We start from the raw sequence: 19499 nt of genomic DNA, 5'->3' as shown, positions 1-19499 counted from the left end.
TAGGGAAAGTGTGAACCTCTGAAAGGTTCGGGTTCGTGTGAACGCGAACCTTTTTGAAAGGTTCTGTGTGAACACGAACGTGAACCTCGTGACGTCATATTGCTAATTCCAACCCTACCTTTCAATGAAGTGATAGCCTATATTAATGTACACGATACCTAGCGAAGACTCCGGCCACATAATGTCGCATTGCTGTAGTAGGCTACATATTGGCGTTTTAAACGTCGCTAAATGTATCAACCGCGGTTATCAAAGGATATATTAATCTCATAAAATCAATACATTCCGTCGCTTTGCCAACAATTTCGACGAGGACTTACCATGAAATATAAGCTTACGCCTCAATGGTCTTAGCCAGACCGGACAATGTGTTCGTAGTCTGAGTATTGCTACATTGATGTTGAGCAGAGTGTAAAACGGGTTTCTATACTCGCTACCGATACCATAAACAACAAGTTATATAGCAGTAGCCAGCACCTTAATCGCACGGATTTGGTTTTAATGATACAGTAAAGATATGAAGTCAAGATTGACCCCGTACGCCCACTCGATATTTTACATCAGAAAACGATATCAATGTCATTGATTGGTTGAATAAGCATCATTCGCTGACTACGTATATCGCTCGTGATGTTGCGTGATTGCGGGTCAAGCTCACAGCGGAGAGTCACTAAATATTCAAAACGGAACGCTGAATATTTCGAGAAATTTTTGGTAACAAAAAAGCAAGTAAAAGTTTTAAGGTTGTCATGGTGCATGCTCGTTTAGTGTTGATTTTTTTATGCTGCCAGCGCCATGCATAGAGTGACCCGCAGTTGAAATGCAATAAACTTGAACCAAAGAGATCTTATAACGAAGTGCAAATTACAATTTACCAAAAAGGTTCACAGTGCAGAACCTACCAAGGTTCTGTTGTGAACGCGAACCTCTAAATTTCCGAGGTTCACACACAGAACACGAACGTGAACCTCACGTTCACACCATCCCTAGTTACAACCCTGTTAGCTACACAACAAAATCACGGGCGACAAGTAGCAATATATACTACGCTAATGCAAAGGAAGTTCACATCTTTGAATCTGCATGTCTCACTGAAACCGAGCAACAAATGTGAAATGATTTGGAACTTCATCAATCATCGTAACATTCAATGCAAGTCATTCAGTGCTGTCAAATTAATTGCAGGTTTAGATTTTCATAGCCTCTTTTGCAGTGTACTTGTGCGTCAAGGATCGTTATGCAGATGTATTGATTGTGTCACTGACACGACGTAGATGCTGGGGCACATTCATACCATTCCATCTGCGATGACGCAAAATAAAAATCTTACTTAAAATCAGCGTTCTCTATGCATTGGCATTTTAACTCCTAGGTTTTGTCTTAGCAGCAAATAATTATGAATCACTGCGTAGTTGTGACGATTGTGGCTTTGTGCATTAGCCAATGGTTGTCTCCCAGCGACAGTTTTTGTCGATTTCGGAGATCCAGAGGGAAAGGCGGATGGACATGTTTCTGGTAAGTAGTGCGTATGCTTTATTTTACCGCTATTGCAACTGCATTGACTACCGTATTACAATTGATATTTGGCTTCATGGTGAATGTTGACTCGTAGCCGATGTGGCCAGGAATTACGATAATGCCAAATGCTCCATCGCTCTAGAAAATTTGTTTTTGCCCGCGTTATTACAAAACAGAATGGAGTCAATACCAACTGTACCCGCTGTAGCATATATGTATGTCTTAGACTCGTAAATTAAAGACGCTATTCAACAGGGACCGTGCTTTTTACGACAGAGTGCACCGGCAAAACGACATTACCGATCAGGTATAGTTGTGTTTTGATACATTTGCGGAACGACAATGATTTTGCGATCACAGCATGTCTCAAAGTACACGGAATATAATGCAGAGAAGCTATCAAAGTATACACGCGTTTATGGCTAAATAGCGCCCGGTAAAATGTGAATAAACGGGATACATGCAGCATACATCTTTTCATTACAGGATACCATATTGGATGAAGAGTTTCAGATTCGCGATACTCCATAGTGAAGGGTGAACATCAGCAATGGGAACAGTGAAATATATGCAAATTTTGCTAGTTATCCATCGTTGAAAATAAAAACATATGCAGCTACAGCCCATGCATGTCGGCAAAACCGAGGTTTCGTGATAAAGTGCAGCTTTTGGACCGTTTTCCCACCTTACGCTGTAGAGTTATAGTGGCGACGAATACTTTCCCACATATTATTCGGTACCTCATTGGCTCTTTCATATCGCGCGAATAGTAAACTTTGCTGCTGGTGCTCAGAGTGTACCTCAAGTATGTCATTTTTGGAGACCAAGGGAACGACCTGTTGTTGACTACCATTTCGCTCCCACGCGTCAAGCCCCACACTCTTCACCGACATTACACTGGCTGGAGAATCTTCTTCGCCTACACTGGCTGGAGAATCTCCTTCGCCAACTCAAAACGGGTCGTGGGCCATTTTTCTAACTTCGTAGATGTCGCGGGCCGCATATCGAGATAAAACAGGTCACACAGTTTAAAAACCACGTTTTTCGAAATTTACGTCAGTACAACGCCGTGCTCTCTAACATATGGGCCACTGGCATAGTTGCAACAAAAGAAATAATATTTTTAAAAAATATCATGATCCTCAATCTCATTCTAATTTGAGCTATGAGTTGCGCACGATAACTAACAATACTTTACAGAGACTTACGAATCGATATTGGGGTTACCTACTACCTAGACACGATATTTGCTGGAAAAATATCGGTCCTAGGAAAGCTTGATCTTGCGGGGAAGCCTTAAGTCGTTTTCTAAGCGTTTTGCACTTAGCAGTTTCTGGCCCACTGCACGTCAACGCAATATGCCGATTCATATCAGCTAATGAGGAATAGTGTTGTTGGTCACGTAAAATATCTTAGTTTGAACGGCAAGAGCTATATTTTTAAATTGAAATCAATTTCGGTACGATAAAACGCTTTACCAAGCGTACTTCCGACATCTCAAATCAGGTCGAGGGCCGCAGAACATGACCTTGCGGACCGCGTGTTGGTGAACCCTGATCTAGCTATGCTCTTCCCCGAAATCTGATCCGCCTGATGGGTGTCTTAAAATAGTGGAAGTGGGCAGTCCTATATATAATTAGGTCGGCAGCAAGAAAACAAAAGACTGTCGGTCTCGTGCGAATGACCAACGTAGTCTAAAAACTCCATGAATACCACAAGCAACAACAACCACAACAGCTGACGTTACATCCCGGACAGTATCTTCTCCAGATACTGTCGATTAGTGCACCGCTCGAATTCACATGGCTAGTAGAGATGTACTAATCATGGTTTTCGGGATCCGGATCCAATCCTGGTCGATAAAATGGAACCCAGATCATATTTCCGTCTAAAATGTTGAAATCCGGTTCCAGAAATATCATGCTCAAGGTTGAGCATCTATTTTACCCTGTCGTCGTAATCTTTCTAATTACACTTCGGCGATGCATTGCAATTTTCCATCAGGGATCTTTCGAAATAGTGGTGCAATTTTCCATCAGGGATCTTTCGAAATAGTGGTGCAATTCTAAAGCCAGCTAAGTCCAAGTTCATACAAAATATCGCAGTGAACAACAGGAAGTCACTTTCATAATCTTGAAATTTAGAATCCTGACATGAACCGGATCGAGCTGAGTGGCAAAAATGTGAATCCGGATCCCTGCCAGATTCCTGCCAGAATCCGAAATCCTGGCCCCGTAAATCTCTAATTACAAGAAATAGCTTCAGGTCCGCGGGCACGACACGGCCGATGGGGGTAATGCTGATCTATTGTGCCAGTACATATCATTGCATTGCATCGCCGCTCTGACTCACGTCAAGCCATGCCAGAGAAATGTTTTGCGTTGTAATTAGGGTTTGCAAACTGCGGAGTGGGATTGACCACGCCGGTTAAAATGAATTTGACGTGGAAGTTGTGGCGTAAGCTTATAGTCGAAGCCAATTGGACCATAATCGGAATGTCAAATGTCAGGACTTAGCTAGGTAGATGGTGCCATCGGTTCGACGACACCTTAACCAACCAAGGCGATGGTGTTGCATTAAATATTGCATTGCCGTTATCACACCGTCAACATCCTAACCCAACAGTTTGCAACCTTTTTGATAGGCAAGTCAAATGTACATTGTATATAACTCTGTGTACTATGAATGTACAGTACACCAGTGCTCTTCAACCGGGGTTGTCGTACACCCTAGGGTGTACCATAATTTTCAAAGGGTGTACCACTCGGATGGGGTGTACAGCGGTGTACCAGATCCACATTATGATGAACCGATCTTACGATTAGGGCTGGGCAAAATCGAGTACCTGAGTGATTCGATTCTGAATCACGTATTATGCTTCGAGTCGATTCGAGTATTCGAGTATCACTCATTATGACGTCACAACAACATGTACTATGTCAAAGTTCAAATATGTGCCTTTTATGCCACTACAAAGAACATAACGCATGTTATCCATCACATTAAAGATAATTTGGTATTTTTTCAACCATAACGATTTCATTGCACTTCTTGACAATGTTACGGGTTGATCCTGACTTCGAAAATGTGTTATTTCCAGTAACATTCGTAGCTTTGTGCTCTGTCTCGTATGCTGCGACACGGCCAATCAAGGTTTCAGGCTTCCTCAGTGGAAAATAGTGTCAAAACTATATTTCTCGTTAGTAAATTAACTTTCAGTTGCGAGGACCGTATAATTTCAGTACTCGAAAAAATCGTGTTTTACTACTCGACTCGAATCATTCAAATTAATACTCGATTCAGATTCGAGTACTCGAATCATTATGCCCAGCCCTACTTACGATGACTATAGCTATCACAAAAATACGCCAGTTTATGCTTCAAAACAGAATGACTGGATGTGTAATATCGTACAATGTGATGTCATAAGCAAATGTTTCTAATTATTCAACCTTTGGTGATGGACTTATTACTTCCTTTCGAGTAGAGCAGGGTGTAGTTAGCATGTGTTCAGCTTGCGATAGCTGTCTGATGATTCTCGAGGAAACCGCCGCTAAATCTCGGACATTTTGAATTTGTGCTTCCTGTGGCCAGCTTATGAATAGTGCAGAATACATAGCCTACTTACGCATGCAGCCACGGGGTCGAGTTTGCGAACCACTACGTTAGATCGTGGTCCAGTAACCTCGAGCCCTTATTCGTATTATCATTTACTATACGTTGCAGCCTTGCTCAAATGTCCATCCTTATTTCTGTTACGTCAGGGGTGCTCAACCTGCGGACGTACGGCCTCATTCAGCATAACCATAATTTTGCGATCTTCTACACATATTTAAATTAGCGTGTGTTGGCGGCCGTCATTATGTAACCAATTGTTGCTGGTTCTAGTCTCGGCTCTGCCATGTTTCTATGTGTCGGAGGTTTAGGCTCCTAGTCGCCGACCCCCTGTTAACGTAGCGTCTTGAAAAGCCCAGAACAAGAGTTAACCGAGCTTCAAAGTCAGCAGCAAAGTCCTGAAAGTGGACGCACGTTAGCGAGAGAGAATGAAGAATGGGAGTGCGCGTGCAAGCAAAAGTCGTCCTCATTGCCCAAAGCAAAAATACTAAACTTTAGGAAATGCACTGTCGTGGCGCACAAATTCTAAACAGGCGATTATCCCCACTATCATTGATGTGTAATAAAATATTATTAGTAAGAATACAAACAATTCTGGTGGGAGGCCAAGAAATAACAACATGCAACTAAGTGATTAATAGGAACCGCAAGATGCATCATCATTAATATTGTACCCAATATTTTCGAAAACACCCTCCATCAGCTCCATGGGTTAATCTGATCACGTGAGCTGAGAATTAATAAATTTTTGACAATAATATGTGAAACTACCAACATTTTCGATGAAATCCATTCAAGGGGCAAAATTTTCGCGCTCTGCGCGACTACACACATAATCCTAGTGTCTTTTCTTGACATTTTTACTCGCGATTTTGGTACATAAATTATATGTTGTAAACCTGCTGGGATGTTTTGCTTCTACAGTAAGAAAATTTGCGCATTGCATATCTCAAGAAATAAGTGAAGGCACAGAACACCACACGGGCTCTCCGTGGTGTTAAGCTCCCAGTATCAAATTTCATAGGAGCATTTGTCGTCCATGCGCCATGGCGAATCCCCGTTGGAATCCGGACGTATTGTATATGTAATCAAAATGCGGCCTTTGGCGTTATCGGTGTATTATACGGTCAGGGGTGTACGAGTTTTGAGAAAATATTAAAAGGGTGTACCACTACGAAAAAGGTTGAAGAGCACTGCAGTAGACTATGCTTTCGTGTAGTTGCAAGGACCACCATGCTGTTAAGACTGTATATCGGAGATGGAAAGACAAAACTCAGTTTTATATGACTCCTCATAACTAGAACCCTGCCGATATCTGATTCTGGCTCCGATGCCGATCAAAGCGATGACTAGTATCTTACCCAATAACCCTGATATATTCTGCTGATATGAGAAAAATATGGCATCTAGTTTAACTCGCATTTTTAAAACCCTCAGGGCATTTATTAAACAGCTGTGCAGCTATTGTTATGCTTGGACATGAAGTAATCTGGAAAGGCTGCATCAGAACACATTTAAGTTACCATATGTCCTCATTGACGGATATTTGTCCTTCTTTTTCAGGAAATGGAATATGTCCTGCTCTAACGCCTAAATGTCCTTCTTCTTTGAAATTCGTCCTCCTTTACAGCTTTTACAGTTAGACTAATGGCCAGGGTCAACTAAAAACGCCATAAATCAGTGGTTCTCAACCTTTTTAAGCTCGCGGACGGGTAAAATTTCAAAAAATAATCGGCGGACCGGTGGACTTTCAAAAATTGAAATTAACCCAGGTGTAAAGTATACCATCATTTTTTTGCAAGTATATGGTGCTAGAGAGTTATATTTTAGGGTTTTGATCGTATATCTTCAAGATGGCTTATTATGTGGTTTTACGAGAGTGAGTTTGATAAGTCGGGGTAAAATTGCCTTGCCCAGAGCAATGTGCTACAGCAGAGAGTCGATCACAGTCGTGCCGGAGGCCGCGGATCCGACCACGCTAACTCAAATAATATTCTTCTCTTCGACATAATCGAGAGAACAAGTGTTTCTGAGTCGAGCCAAGCACCTTGTCGTGCTACCTTGCTCATTGCCCACTACCACCAGACGTAGGCTACTCTGGCCAATACGAATGCAATGCGCCACACGACAACGGACAACAGCTATACCTGGCCATCCACAAAACTAAGGCCGAAAAAGCACCTCGTCAGCCCACCCCCAACCCACGTCGGTCTTGGGCCTCTCACAGGGTAATAAATCCAAGACCCCACAGTTGTATGGATGTTTCACCAGTACGTGTGAGCACACTCCTTTTACTGAGTGTAGGTGAAAATGTTAACAAAATTGAAGCTACCTAATCGCGCCTAGTGCGAAAATGACTGAATCGGTCAATAATATTGATAATTACATGCATATCGCTATAAATTTTATATCCTTTCACGATTCCAAATTGGTATTTCTTCATTGGCAAATAATTTTTCTCTATGGTATGGCATTTGTCATGCGGGGTATAGATTGCCAGGAAAGCGAGATTAGTCGCCAGTCATTTAGGCGCCTATGGACAATTAAACATGTATATTAGGGTTACCATACGTCCTCTTTTAAGAGGATTTGTCCTCTTTTTTGAATTTTTTGAAAGTGTCCTCGGAGGACGCCCAAATGTCCTCTTTTTTAAGAAGTTTGGCTAAATATATGGCAAAATAGGCAGTGAAGTAACGCTCCGCCGGGTATTCCGGGAGCTGGGCCGGCAAGTTGACCATTTTTTTAGTGAACCACCTGATAATGTGAAAGAAAAACCTGTCTTTTGGGCACTGAGCGAGAACGTTGACCTGTTTTTAGTCAACCGACTACGATATGGGAAAATTTACCATTTTCAGGATTTTCCTCCGGTTTTGCAAGTCTGAAAATTTTGAAAAAGTGTCCTGTTTTCAGATTTCTAAAATACGGTAACCCTAATATATATATTGAAGTTTTCGAACAACAAAGGTCAGTCCTTTTCGGTCAAGGTTTTCCCTTTGCCGAATTTTTGGCACACTTTCACGGAGTCCCATATTAGCCCAAACTTTATTATGTGTTGGCGCGTTGTAGCGCGGTAATGGCTGACGGTGAAATACGTATAAATGCTAAATCATGCGCGTTTCTTGGGGAAGGACAACCAATAATCAAGACATTTGGTGACACCAAATCGCGCAAAGCACGAACAAATTGAAAAAAGTATTAAAAAAGTACTCTATAATTTATGTTCATTCACATAATAATTTTAGGCCCCTTCAAGCTCGGCTCTGCTCTAATTGGAGATTTGGGGTACGACAGTTACGTAGGGTTACCATATTTTGGGATCGGGAAAGGAGAATACTTGCACCAAATGAGAAAAGTTAGTTGATCGAGACTGAAAACAGCTGGTTTCGCTATTTTTGCTGCAAAATTTGGTGAGTTGACTAAAAAAAGGTCATCACTTTCGTATTACAGTCATTGCTATTTAGCGTCATTTATGCCCGTTTTTACTGGAATCTGTCCATTATCCTACCTGTAAAGAGGACTGAAACGAAAACGAATGATCGCGGTTTAGCGAGGCAGTTTTTACTTGTCGCTCGCATGTCTTCAAATGACACTGCTTGAACTTCAAGTCAAATCAAATATGTTACCTCATGAAGTTCTGAACCAGTTTAAAATTTGATGTGTTAAATATTTTATCAATGGACAAGTCTTCATCATATTGCATCATGAAATTGAGGTATAAAATTGGACTATACCTGGCGGACCGGCAGGAAAGTCGTCGCGGACCGGCACCGGTCCGCGGACCGGCGGTTGAGAACCACTGCCATAAATGACGCGAAATACGTAATGCGGACAATCGAACAGGTCATTCGGGAGTTTCTTTATTTAGTCAACACAACAAGATTTCCCGTAGAAATAATAAAATCAGCTCTTTTCAATTCCGGTGATTTATTTTTTATGATTTAAAAAAAAATGTCGTCTCGATGCCGAAATATGGTAACCCTGGGTCACATGTAAGCAGAAATATAGTCAGTAACGAAGTACTTTTATTTGCAGAGTACTCAAGCATAGATTCACTCCATATTTACAATAAAGTCAGTCTCCTTTGTATGATTTTTAACAACTTCGACTTGGGAGTTTTCAGTGTTTCAAACGAAACTATAGCCTAATATAACTACTTTTTTATCTACTTGGAAATCCCCACTTTTATACTGGTATTCGGGTTCAAAATTACGTCGTTATTTATACCAACCAACGTTGACTACTTCTTCACCCAAGTCTGCCTGTATCCTGTAAGCTATAAAATCATCAGTGCGTTATGATATTTGATTTACACGACTCCTATATACCTCCCCAAGGCGAATTATGAATGCTGAGGCATTATTTTCGACTTTTAGCGGATATGCATCATCATAGGCCATTTATATGTACCGTTGTGAACTCGTGCCAACCAGCAATGGGATGATTGAGGTGGTTCATGTTACCAGTTGGTTGATAATAATGATGACATATCTTCCTCATATCAATAATTTTTCTGACCATTTCATATCATCCTCGGGATTTGGCGGTGAAAATAGACCCGATGAAAGAAAGCACTCGCAAGGAATGGGAAGAGCTAGAACGAGCCACGGTATATGTCCTATATGTTCATTACATCGCATGGTGTCTCATCGCATTGTGTGTGTCTTGATCAGATGAAAATATAATCTCCAGATTATTGATTATTGTCTTTCCATACAATTGTCTTCACTTAGCCCAGTAATACGGCAATGCGCGTTATTGCGGAGTGCTGTTAACCACAAGCTCATTTGCTCTGATTACGTGAAATTGACACTGTTGCGACAAAAGATATCGCCTCTAGTCTGGCGAATATATATTACTGTACTTTACCTGCCTGGCAATATATTTATCTCTCTGATCCCGGATTTGAGTGCTGCAAGAGTCCATATCCGATTTTTATCACTATCGTTTTCTGGGGCTCTTTCAATGTAGTTCCAACTTATCAGTGTCACATTCATTTTTCATATATCAGCAATTTCATCATTCAAACTCTATCACAGGCCTTTATCAAGATGTAAATGCGTGGAAAAAGCATCATTTTCTCTTCAGGCATGCCTGGAACACAATATTTGGTCATATCGAAGTGTTGAAATTTTTCACCGTAAATACTATATATTCAAAAATGGTCGAAATTTTAATTTAAGATTGCATGGCCTTTACTGGTCGGAATTGACCCAAATTTGGTGTGCAGCGTTTTTCAAGCAACCTGGCAATTTTATTACTAAGCGAGTGAAATTCGGAAAAAAAGTTATTCTTGAACAACTCTAATGAGCAGCTCTTCCTATCAACATATGTTTGTAATTGTTCCTGTCAGTGTGGTACTCACAGCAGAATCGCTAAACGACTATACATTAAAATAGCCCTAAAATCGCCAAATAGTCTAATCATAAGAATCCATAGTTGTTTTTATTTCATATTTTCGTGATCTGAATATTATAAACTCCGCAATAAACATACGTTATATCATATTTGGCATCAGTCAGCGGAACGAACCTAAATGGTATAGAAAAGATTAGTACACGTGTTGAAGGAAATAGGAATGTAGTACTCTTACCCCCTGGCAGCGTTGTTCATTCGAAACGACGAAGGGACTGTATCTGCTCTCTCACTAAATCGTTCTGCTGGACAGGAATTATGACGTCATAGTCTAGAATGGTATCCAGGAGTACGTGCCAAACATAATATAAGCAAACTCTTAGCGAAAAGTGCATGTATTCGCTGTTCACTCGCGTATACCACTCATGCTATACGGATGTGAATATGATACACCCGTCGTACATAAAATGAAAACGTACCTCAAACTTACACCACAGTACAAATCAAATGCAAAATCGTAATCCAAGTTATGCTTGCACATCAGAGGTGGTCAGTAACGAGGTATTTCTACTTTTTCGAAGTACTCAAGTAGTTTTCCCCTACTTCTCGTACTTACTCAAGTAGATCTGATTTTCGCTACTTCTACTTCTACTTCGAAATATTTTGTGATCTACTTACTTACTTTTCGCTATTTTCAGTTTGTCAAGTAGAAGTAGTTTAATCCTCCACTCGGGAAGATAGCCTGAGGAATTTTCGGGGCTGTTTTCATGGAGCATCAACGTTTTATTTTCATAAAATTTTAGTAAAGCCCAGAATATTCGTCGCGCTTCGCTCGCAGTGGATACGGGGAAACCAGTGTGATTTCACGATAGTATCGGTGAATATAATTTAGGTAGCGGGTTGGCGTGATTCCTTTAACACCGCATTGTCGCCCTTCGCCATATCAAATATTTCATCACAGTATATCATATTATGGCTCATCATAACGTTTGAAACTAATGTTTTGCAATCTAGATTTTACTATCATATTGTGATCTAGCAGTCCATGGCGTGTTCTAATCTGAAAAAGTGGACTCTGACTTATTTTTAGTTTTGGAGAAGTTTTAGCATACCAACCTTCGAAACTTTCTGGACTACAGACATGAAATGCATATTCCGCTTTTAGAAATAGTATTTATATTTCACTTTCAATTCCCGGTTTCATATACTTTGAATTTTAATTAATATCAGTTCTTTTGTCTGGATAACATACATGTTGAAGTATAAAAGCATGTGTAGTAATGACCTTTAATTTCCGGAAATAAAGCTACACACTACATGGCATTATTACGATCCCCATATTTTTTATTGACCTTTACAAATCGCGCAAAGTGCTTGCACAGTATCCTATACAACTTCTCCGTATTGCTCTTCGACTAAACTACGGGCCGTATAATATGAGAGAGGGCACCATACCATGATAGTTTCTAAAACGTGCTGTTCGAGTAAACAGAGGATTAGTGTCGCATTTCCATATTAATACTATCATTTCCATCTAACGATGCGGACGAATGCTTATGCTGTCGAAAATCAGATACCGCCTGTTATGCATCAATATGAATCAAGCTCGGTACCTTTCGCATAGCTCAATTTGCACTTTTTGACAATCCATGTGAACGAATTACGATCGTTTTCACAACTACTTACTTACTCGAGTAGATTTAAAGTCAGTCAATTCTACTTCTACTTCAAGTAGTTTTAGGTTGCTATGGAAGAAGTACTTCTACTGGTACTTGAGTAGATTTTTTTCGTGGCTACTTCTACTTTTACTTGAGTAGCTTTCTTGAATACTTTGGCCACCTCTGTTGCACATGCACATAAGGACATAAGAAGTTATGCACGTAGACACGTAGGATTTACTGAGATGTAATTACGCGTTAGGTTCTATACTGTCGTGCACCGCATTTTCGGTGTGAACAGAAACTCTTTTGACAAGGATTGCATTCTACGAAAGTTTTCTTTCTTAATATATGCAAACATAAGACCTGTGCAAGATCTCTTTCTTTATCGTATCCAGCTTTTGATCCGATGTCTCTCCAGCCAGGGAATCCTCCTCGACAGCGTCTGGTGATTCTTGTGAAATGTCTGCGTCTTGAATAAATACAAGATTTCAGATCATCAATATGTCGTGCCTACAGGTAACCCATTCGCACAGTATTTTGACTGGTACAGGAGACTCGACGAACAACCCTCAACTATTATATGCGATGGAGGGGGATATTGCTGTAATGTTGATTATTGACAAACCACCTTTCCAATGAACGAACGATGACCCTGCATAAAGGGAGTATGAATAACACCGTGAAATTACGATAAAATGAATTTATGAATACGTATGATTTAGACCTACATATTCAGTGATAACCATAGTGTCTTAGTGACTCTACGTTACAGCTTAGTTTTCAATTAATATTCAAGCATTTTAAGACTGGTGGATATATTTGCGTATACACACAATACATGTCATCTTGAAGCTGATTACACAAATTTGTAAAGGTATCGCTGTCTATAGAGGCATACCTAGAGCATCTTCTAACTCTTGAACCCCAGCAATTTGCAGGCTCCGCTAATACTAACAAAACAACCAGCAGACAAATAACATTAGCAGTATTCATAATTGCAATTAGAATCTAAGAGTAAATATTCATATAAAATGTTTCTTCAAATAGAAGTGAAGAATATGTTCGAGTGTCACTATTGTCATATGTGTCCTTAATCAATGTATGCACATTCAGATTGAAAGAATACAAAAGATTAAAAGGTTGCACTGATACCCACAAATGATTGTAAATACTAAAGATACTGGATTAAAATTATTTGTAAAGTCCATAACGCTATCCGTACAACAGTGGATTGTTCAGCACTGCACTCAGCTGTATGCATGGCTTGTATCCAATCCTGCTCTTATAAGTATAGAAACCGCAGTTCCTCCGCCAAAAACCAGACGTTCTAACGAGAGGAGCAATATCAACAAAAACACGATATCGCTGTCGATACTGCAAGAAAATTGCAGCTGAATTCAATTGTAATGGTCGTATTAACCGCGGTGATTCAATGTCTATCGGAAGTATTACTCAGAAAACAATATTCGAACAGAGCAATCTGTATGGTCTGAGAATATACATGGCCTAATATCGTGAGTTTCACCTCTCCGTGACAAGACGATTAACATGAAACAGGAAGGCTATCACAAGACCTTTTAAGTTCAGCATACCGTTAAACATGAAACCGTTCAGACTCGCACAGGAAGTGCTATACAAAATTTCATGTGTCATGCAGGTACTGGCTATTATATATTCACAATAGCATGCATGTCAGGAAGGATCACGTTCCGAATTCGGATCTTTTCATCGTTGAATACGGACCGAGCCTTATCTGTCTCAGTACTTACTGTCATTTTTTTTTACAAAATTAGACAGATTATTGTTGATTTGACTAAAAGAACAATAAATACATTTCGCTTGTTGCTTTTGATAATATTTCTTCACCTGATGTTGTATATTTCATGGAGAGATGTAAAGGACCCATGAAAATAGATATAAGAATAGTTTAGTAACCCTGGTTCAGGTGGTTGTTCATCGTTGAAACGAACAATAAATATTTACATTTTGGTAAACGACCAAACCGAAAAGGGCCCAGGTTTAATATTAATATTTTGCACAATTCGATTGTTCGATGATAAAGTGTTGTTGGACACTCCACACTCCACAGATTCCTTTATAGCTGATATGTGCTGTATGAAAGACTTCAATGTAAGACTACAAACATTGTTGAATATCGAAGCACATAAAGACCCGATCTTGACAACATGGCCTATTTGGAATTCAGTATTTGCTCCTGCGAAATTTATACGAATTGGAGTAATATTTTGATAAGTCTGTGATCAGAATATAGAGCAGTGGTCGGAAACCTATGACTCGCGAGCCATATATGGCTCTTTTGGGCAAAATGTATGGCTCTTTGCCAAATGGTTATTTTTGTACCTAAGTTATCAATATTGCAGCAACTTGTCAGTAAATTTTCACCAGGGATAGAATAATTTTTTTCGTGGCTGTATAAACATGACTCTGGGAGGTCAAGATAGTGGAGTATTCAGGGATAGGGGTTCATGTCCCCTTTTAAAAATCCTCAAATTCAAGCTGTTTTCGTGACGGCGAGCAATACCACTTGCGAGTTCGATGCACCCGACATCACGCGCCTCGAAATTTCGGATTGCACGATACGTTGATTGATCAAATGATCAAAGAGGATAGCAGACATTGCGACGCCTCTATGACAATGCAGTTTTCAAATACACATTGTCTTGCTGATCTACGGCGTGAAATGAGCTTCCTTGGAAGTGACATTCACAATTACAGCGAATTTCGTAGCTGAATTACACGGCCGTGTCTTAAAAATCTTCGACGTGGATTAAATATGCACGAATTCTGAAAATCCATTTCCATAAAGATATAGGTGGTGGCGAATGTAATGATAACGTGTAACGCTTCCGACGACACCCGTGGTATGATCGCAACAGATATGGCATCAGAATTGAGAAACAGCTTTTAAATGAACATATAACGAACATGTCCAGTCACTTCTATCTAGCAACTCATTATGGAATTATTCTGGAATAGCTTGTATGTATATCACAGGAGATAGTAGATTTTTGCGAACAAATCTTTTCCAAAATATCCCTAACAGAAATATGTTTGAATCATTATGCTATTGGCAATTAGGCAATTAAAATGAGTCCACGGAGTAGGGATAAAGTATTAGACGGCCTTCTGTTTATGTGAGTCCCGAAGATTTAACAGTTACGATTACGAAGCGAAACTGCCTTGTGATTTATTTAATTTAAAAAATACAAATTAGATTACCAACCATTTTGCAAGTCTGGCTGTTTCGCGGACCCCCGGTTGAGAACCACTGATTTAGAACTTCAGCAATCATCGTAACATTCAATGTAAGTCATTCAGTGCTGTCAAATTAATTGCAGGATTAGGTTTACATAGCCTCGTATACGCAGTGTACTTTTGCGTCAAGGATCGTTATGCGGATGTATTGATTGTGTCACTGACACGACGTAGATGCTGGGGCACATTCATACCATTCCATCTGCGATGACGCAAAATGAAAATCTTACTTAAAATCCGCGGCCTCTATGCATTAGCATTTTAGCTCTTAGGTTTTGTCTTAGCAGCAAGAAAATTATGAATCACTGCGTAGTAGTGACGATTGTGGCCTTGTGCATTAGCCAATGGTTGTCTCCCAGCGACAGTTTTTGTCGATTTCGGAGATCCAAAGGGGAAGGCGGATGGTCATGTTTCTGGTACGTAGTGCGTATTCCTGATTTTATACTGGTATTGCAACGGAATTGACTGTTACAATTGGTGTTTTGTCTTCATGTAGAATGTTGACTCGTAGCCGATGTGAACAGGAATTACGATACTGCCAAGGGGCCATTGCCCAATTGCGCTAGAAATATTTTTTGACCTATATATTACAAAACAGAATGGTGTCAATACCAGCTGCATGTACCCGCTGTAGCATATGTGTATGTCTTAGACTCGTAAATATAAGACGCTCTTCAACAGGGACCGTGCTTTTTACGACAGAGTGCACCGACAAAACGACATTACTGAGCAGGTATGGTTGTGATTTGATACATTTCCGGAACGACAATGATTTGGCGATCACAGAATGTCTCGAAGTACACGAATTCTAACATATCGAAGCTATCAAATTATACACGCGTTTATGGCTAAATAGCTCGCGTTGAAATATGAATAAACGGGATACATGCTGCATACATCTTTTCATTACAGGATACCATCTTGGATGAAGAGTTTCAGATTCGCGATACTCCGTAGTGAGGGGTGGATATCAGCAATGGGAACCGTGAAAATATATGCTAATTTTGCTGGTAATCCATCGTTGAAAATAAAACACCTATGCTGCTATGCATGTCGACAAAACCGAGGTTTCGTGATAAAGTGTAGCTTTTGGACCGTTTTCCCACCTTACGCTGTACAGTTATTGTGGTGACGAATTCCTTCCCACATATTATTCGGTGCCTCATTGGCTCTTTCATATCGCGCAAATAGTAAACTTTGCTACTGGTGCTCTAAGTGTACCTAAAGTATGTCATTCTTTTTGTGCCCAAGGGACTGACCTGATGTCCACTACCATTTCACTCACACGTGTCAAACCCCACAATCTTCAACGACATTACACTGCTTCGGGAATCTCCTTCGCCAACTCAAAACGGGTCGCGGGCCACTTTTCAAATGTCGTAGATGTCGCGGGCCGCACGAATTCAATATCGAGTTAAAATAGGCAACACAGTTTAAAAAACACGTTTTTCTAACTTTACGTCAGTACAACAGGCCCTCTCTAACATGGGCGACTGGCATAGTTGCAACATAAAAATAATAATATTTTGTTTAAAAAATATCTTGAATATCACTTTCATTCTAATTTGAGCTATGAGCTGCCCACGATACCTGACAATACTTTACAGAGACTAAAGAATCGATATTGGGGTTACCTACTACCTAGACACGATATTTACTGGAAAACTATCGGTCCTCGGAAAGCTTGTTCTTGCGGTGATGCCTTAGGTTGTTTTCTAATCGTTTTGCTCTTAGCAGTTTCTGGCCGACTGCACGTCAACGCAATATGCCGATTCATATCAGCTAACTCTTCCTCCATGCAGTGCAATGCTAATTCCTCTGACGAAACCGTATCAGCCATCGAGGAATAGTGTTGTTGGGCACGTAGAATATCTTATTTGGAACAACAAGCGCTATATTTTTTAATTTAAATCAATTATTAGCTGACCCCGTGGGACGCATGTTGGTGATCCCTGATCTAGCTAGACTCTTTCTCGACATCTGATCCGGCTAGTGGATGTCTTAAAATAGTGGAAGTGGGCAGTACTATATAGTATATAGTTAGGTAGGCAGCAAGAGAATCAAAGACTGTCGGTCGCGTGCGAATGACCAATGTAATCGAAAAACACCATGAATAGCCTACCACAAGCAACAACAACCACAACAGCTTCTTCAACAACATCTTCTCCAAATACTGTCGATTAGTGCACCGCTCGAATTCACATTGCTAGAAGAGATGCACTAATAATGGTTTTCGGGATCCGGACCCAATCCTGGTTGATAAAATGGAATCCAGATTATGTTTCCATCTCAAATGTTGAAATCCGGTTCCAGAAATATCATGCTCAAGGTTGAGCATCTATTTTCCCCTGTCGTCGAAATCTTTCTAATTACACTTCGGCATTGCATTGCAGTTTGCCATTAGGGTTTTTTCGAAATAGTGGCGCAATTCTGAAGCCAGCTGAGTCCAAGTTCATAAAAATATCCAAGTGAACAACAGGTAATCATTTTCATGCTCTAGAAATTTAGAATCCTGTCCTAAACCGGATCGAGCCTAGTGGCAAAAATGTGTATGAGGATCCGATCCAATTTGAGAAAAATTTGCCAGTTTCCTGTCCCGTTAGAATCCAAAATCAACATTCGCAGCCCAGCGGATTATGGTTCTCGGACTCCGTGCTACCATGACGTTACGTCACGAAAATAGTCGATATATTTTTACATTTCCTACGAAGTATATATGATGTCAACTCAATATTATCGGCGAACCGATTCGATCGGTCTCTTTTCGCGAACAAAAATTCATGTTATCGAACATATTTTGTCAAAACGATCAAGTGTGAAGTCAGTATGTGCATATTTTGGTGCTTTTAGTCCATTCTCGGTGCAATATCATAATATGTGTCTCGTTTAGACGTGAAGCCATGCCCCAATATCATGTGACTTTATATCCAATGTTTCCTCTATATTAGGGTTACCATATTTGGAGATCCGAAAAAGGGGACACTTTCAAAATACCGAGAGCTCTTGTACCGACTAAAAAACTGGTGAATCTGAAAAAAAATTACCAAAACTTCTGAGTTGACTAAAAAAAAGGTCATCACTTCGTTTCGACTCCCGAAAAAACACTTTATTTACGATACATTTGTGGTGTTGACTGAAAAAAGGTCATCAATTTGATCGACTCTCGCATTACCCATTTTTCTACAATTCTGCCTATAAGTCTACTTTTTCATGGCATTTTAATACTTTTTTCTGAAAATAGAGGACAAATACCCTTAAAAGAGGACGTATGATAACCCTATCTATATGCTAACGGCGCGTGCGCACTGCTGATACGGTCTCCTCGCACAACAACCCATATCCAACCTATAATGAAAATGAAATAAACGCATAACAATCCATTCAATGTTATTTTGCGGTTTTATGGTATTGTGCTACGTCAATTGCAACAACCAGAAATTCTTGTACGCATCACTTGAACGACCAAGTACGTCATGCGTAGGCTATATAGCCTGGCTTTTCTGGGCGTGTTGGCGACTGCTGCATGATGTAGAAACCATCTTCTGGTTTTCGTCTCTATCGGTTAGTGACGCAGACGTGTCTGATGCGTCTTTAATATTGATAGTGCTGGTCGTCGTCATAACACCGTAAAGCGTGATACGATTGTAATTTAGGCCTTTATTTCTGTTAGGGCGCTCCATCGTTAAATGATCTGACGCACGCATATATATGTACGTGTACGCGTGGAGAGTTGCAAGTCACAGTCATAGCGGTAGCCTTGCATGTACGCTTGGGTCAACCAGCGACCTCCAAAAAACCTTGGGAGTAGCGACATGGCATCGATCTCTGACGAACGGCGCGATGTGAGCACGTAAAGGCATGGCAATACAAGAGGCGATGTAGCTAGGCAGGCACGGTTTAATGCGCTCGGATCAGAACGTATCTCTCTAAACCAGTCCGGAGTCAGAGGAAGTGATAGCAATCGTAGTTCTGACTGAGTTACTTTCGTACCGACTCCGAAAGTATACATTTTATCCAGGTCGAGGCCCTAGAGCCCCCGATAATCATTCTCGAATGTTAAAATTTGGCATTGTGACG

General features: G+C 40.4%; 2 long non-coding RNA genes across 6 annotated transcripts; one reads left to right on the top strand and one right to left on the bottom strand.

Moving 5' to 3' along the window:
• The first annotated feature begins 1144 nt into the window (after nt 1-1144).
• LOC145452227 (uncharacterized) lies at nt 1145-16484 on the top strand. Of its 3 annotated transcripts, none has more exons than XR_013919253.1 (3): nt 1145-1515; nt 16104-16155; nt 16335-16484. It is a non-coding gene; the product is annotated as an uncharacterized LOC145452227 (long non-coding RNA). The 3 variants fall into 3 exon arrangements; XR_013919251.1 differs by lacking the exons at nt 16104-16155; nt 16335-16484 and adding exons at nt 1774-1825; nt 2005-2160 and having other exon boundaries at nt 1352-1515; XR_013919252.1 differs by lacking the exon at nt 1145-1515 and adding an exon at nt 15684-15838.
• Nucleotides 10552-13175, bottom strand: LOC145451579 (uncharacterized). Of its 3 annotated transcripts, none has more exons than XR_013918954.1 (4): nt 13045-13175; nt 12510-12615; nt 10724-10816; nt 10552-10662 (listed from the first exon to the last, which is right to left on the bottom strand). It is a non-coding gene; the product is annotated as an uncharacterized LOC145451579 (long non-coding RNA). The 3 variants fall into 3 exon arrangements; XR_013918952.1 differs by having other exon boundaries at nt 10724-10790; XR_013918953.1 differs by having other exon boundaries at nt 10724-10787.
• Nucleotides 16485-19499: the final 3015 nt, after the last annotated feature.

The sequence above is a fragment of the Botryllus schlosseri genome, chromosome 12, assembly GCF_051294905.1.
Source record: "Botryllus schlosseri isolate E-star chromosome 12, Bs_hap1, whole genome shotgun sequence".
In the NCBI taxonomy this organism is placed as follows: domain Eukaryota; kingdom Metazoa; phylum Chordata; class Ascidiacea; order Stolidobranchia; family Styelidae; genus Botryllus; species Botryllus schlosseri.
The sequence above is the reverse complement of the archived record's forward strand: the minus strand, read 5'-3'. Positions and strand labels throughout refer to the sequence as shown.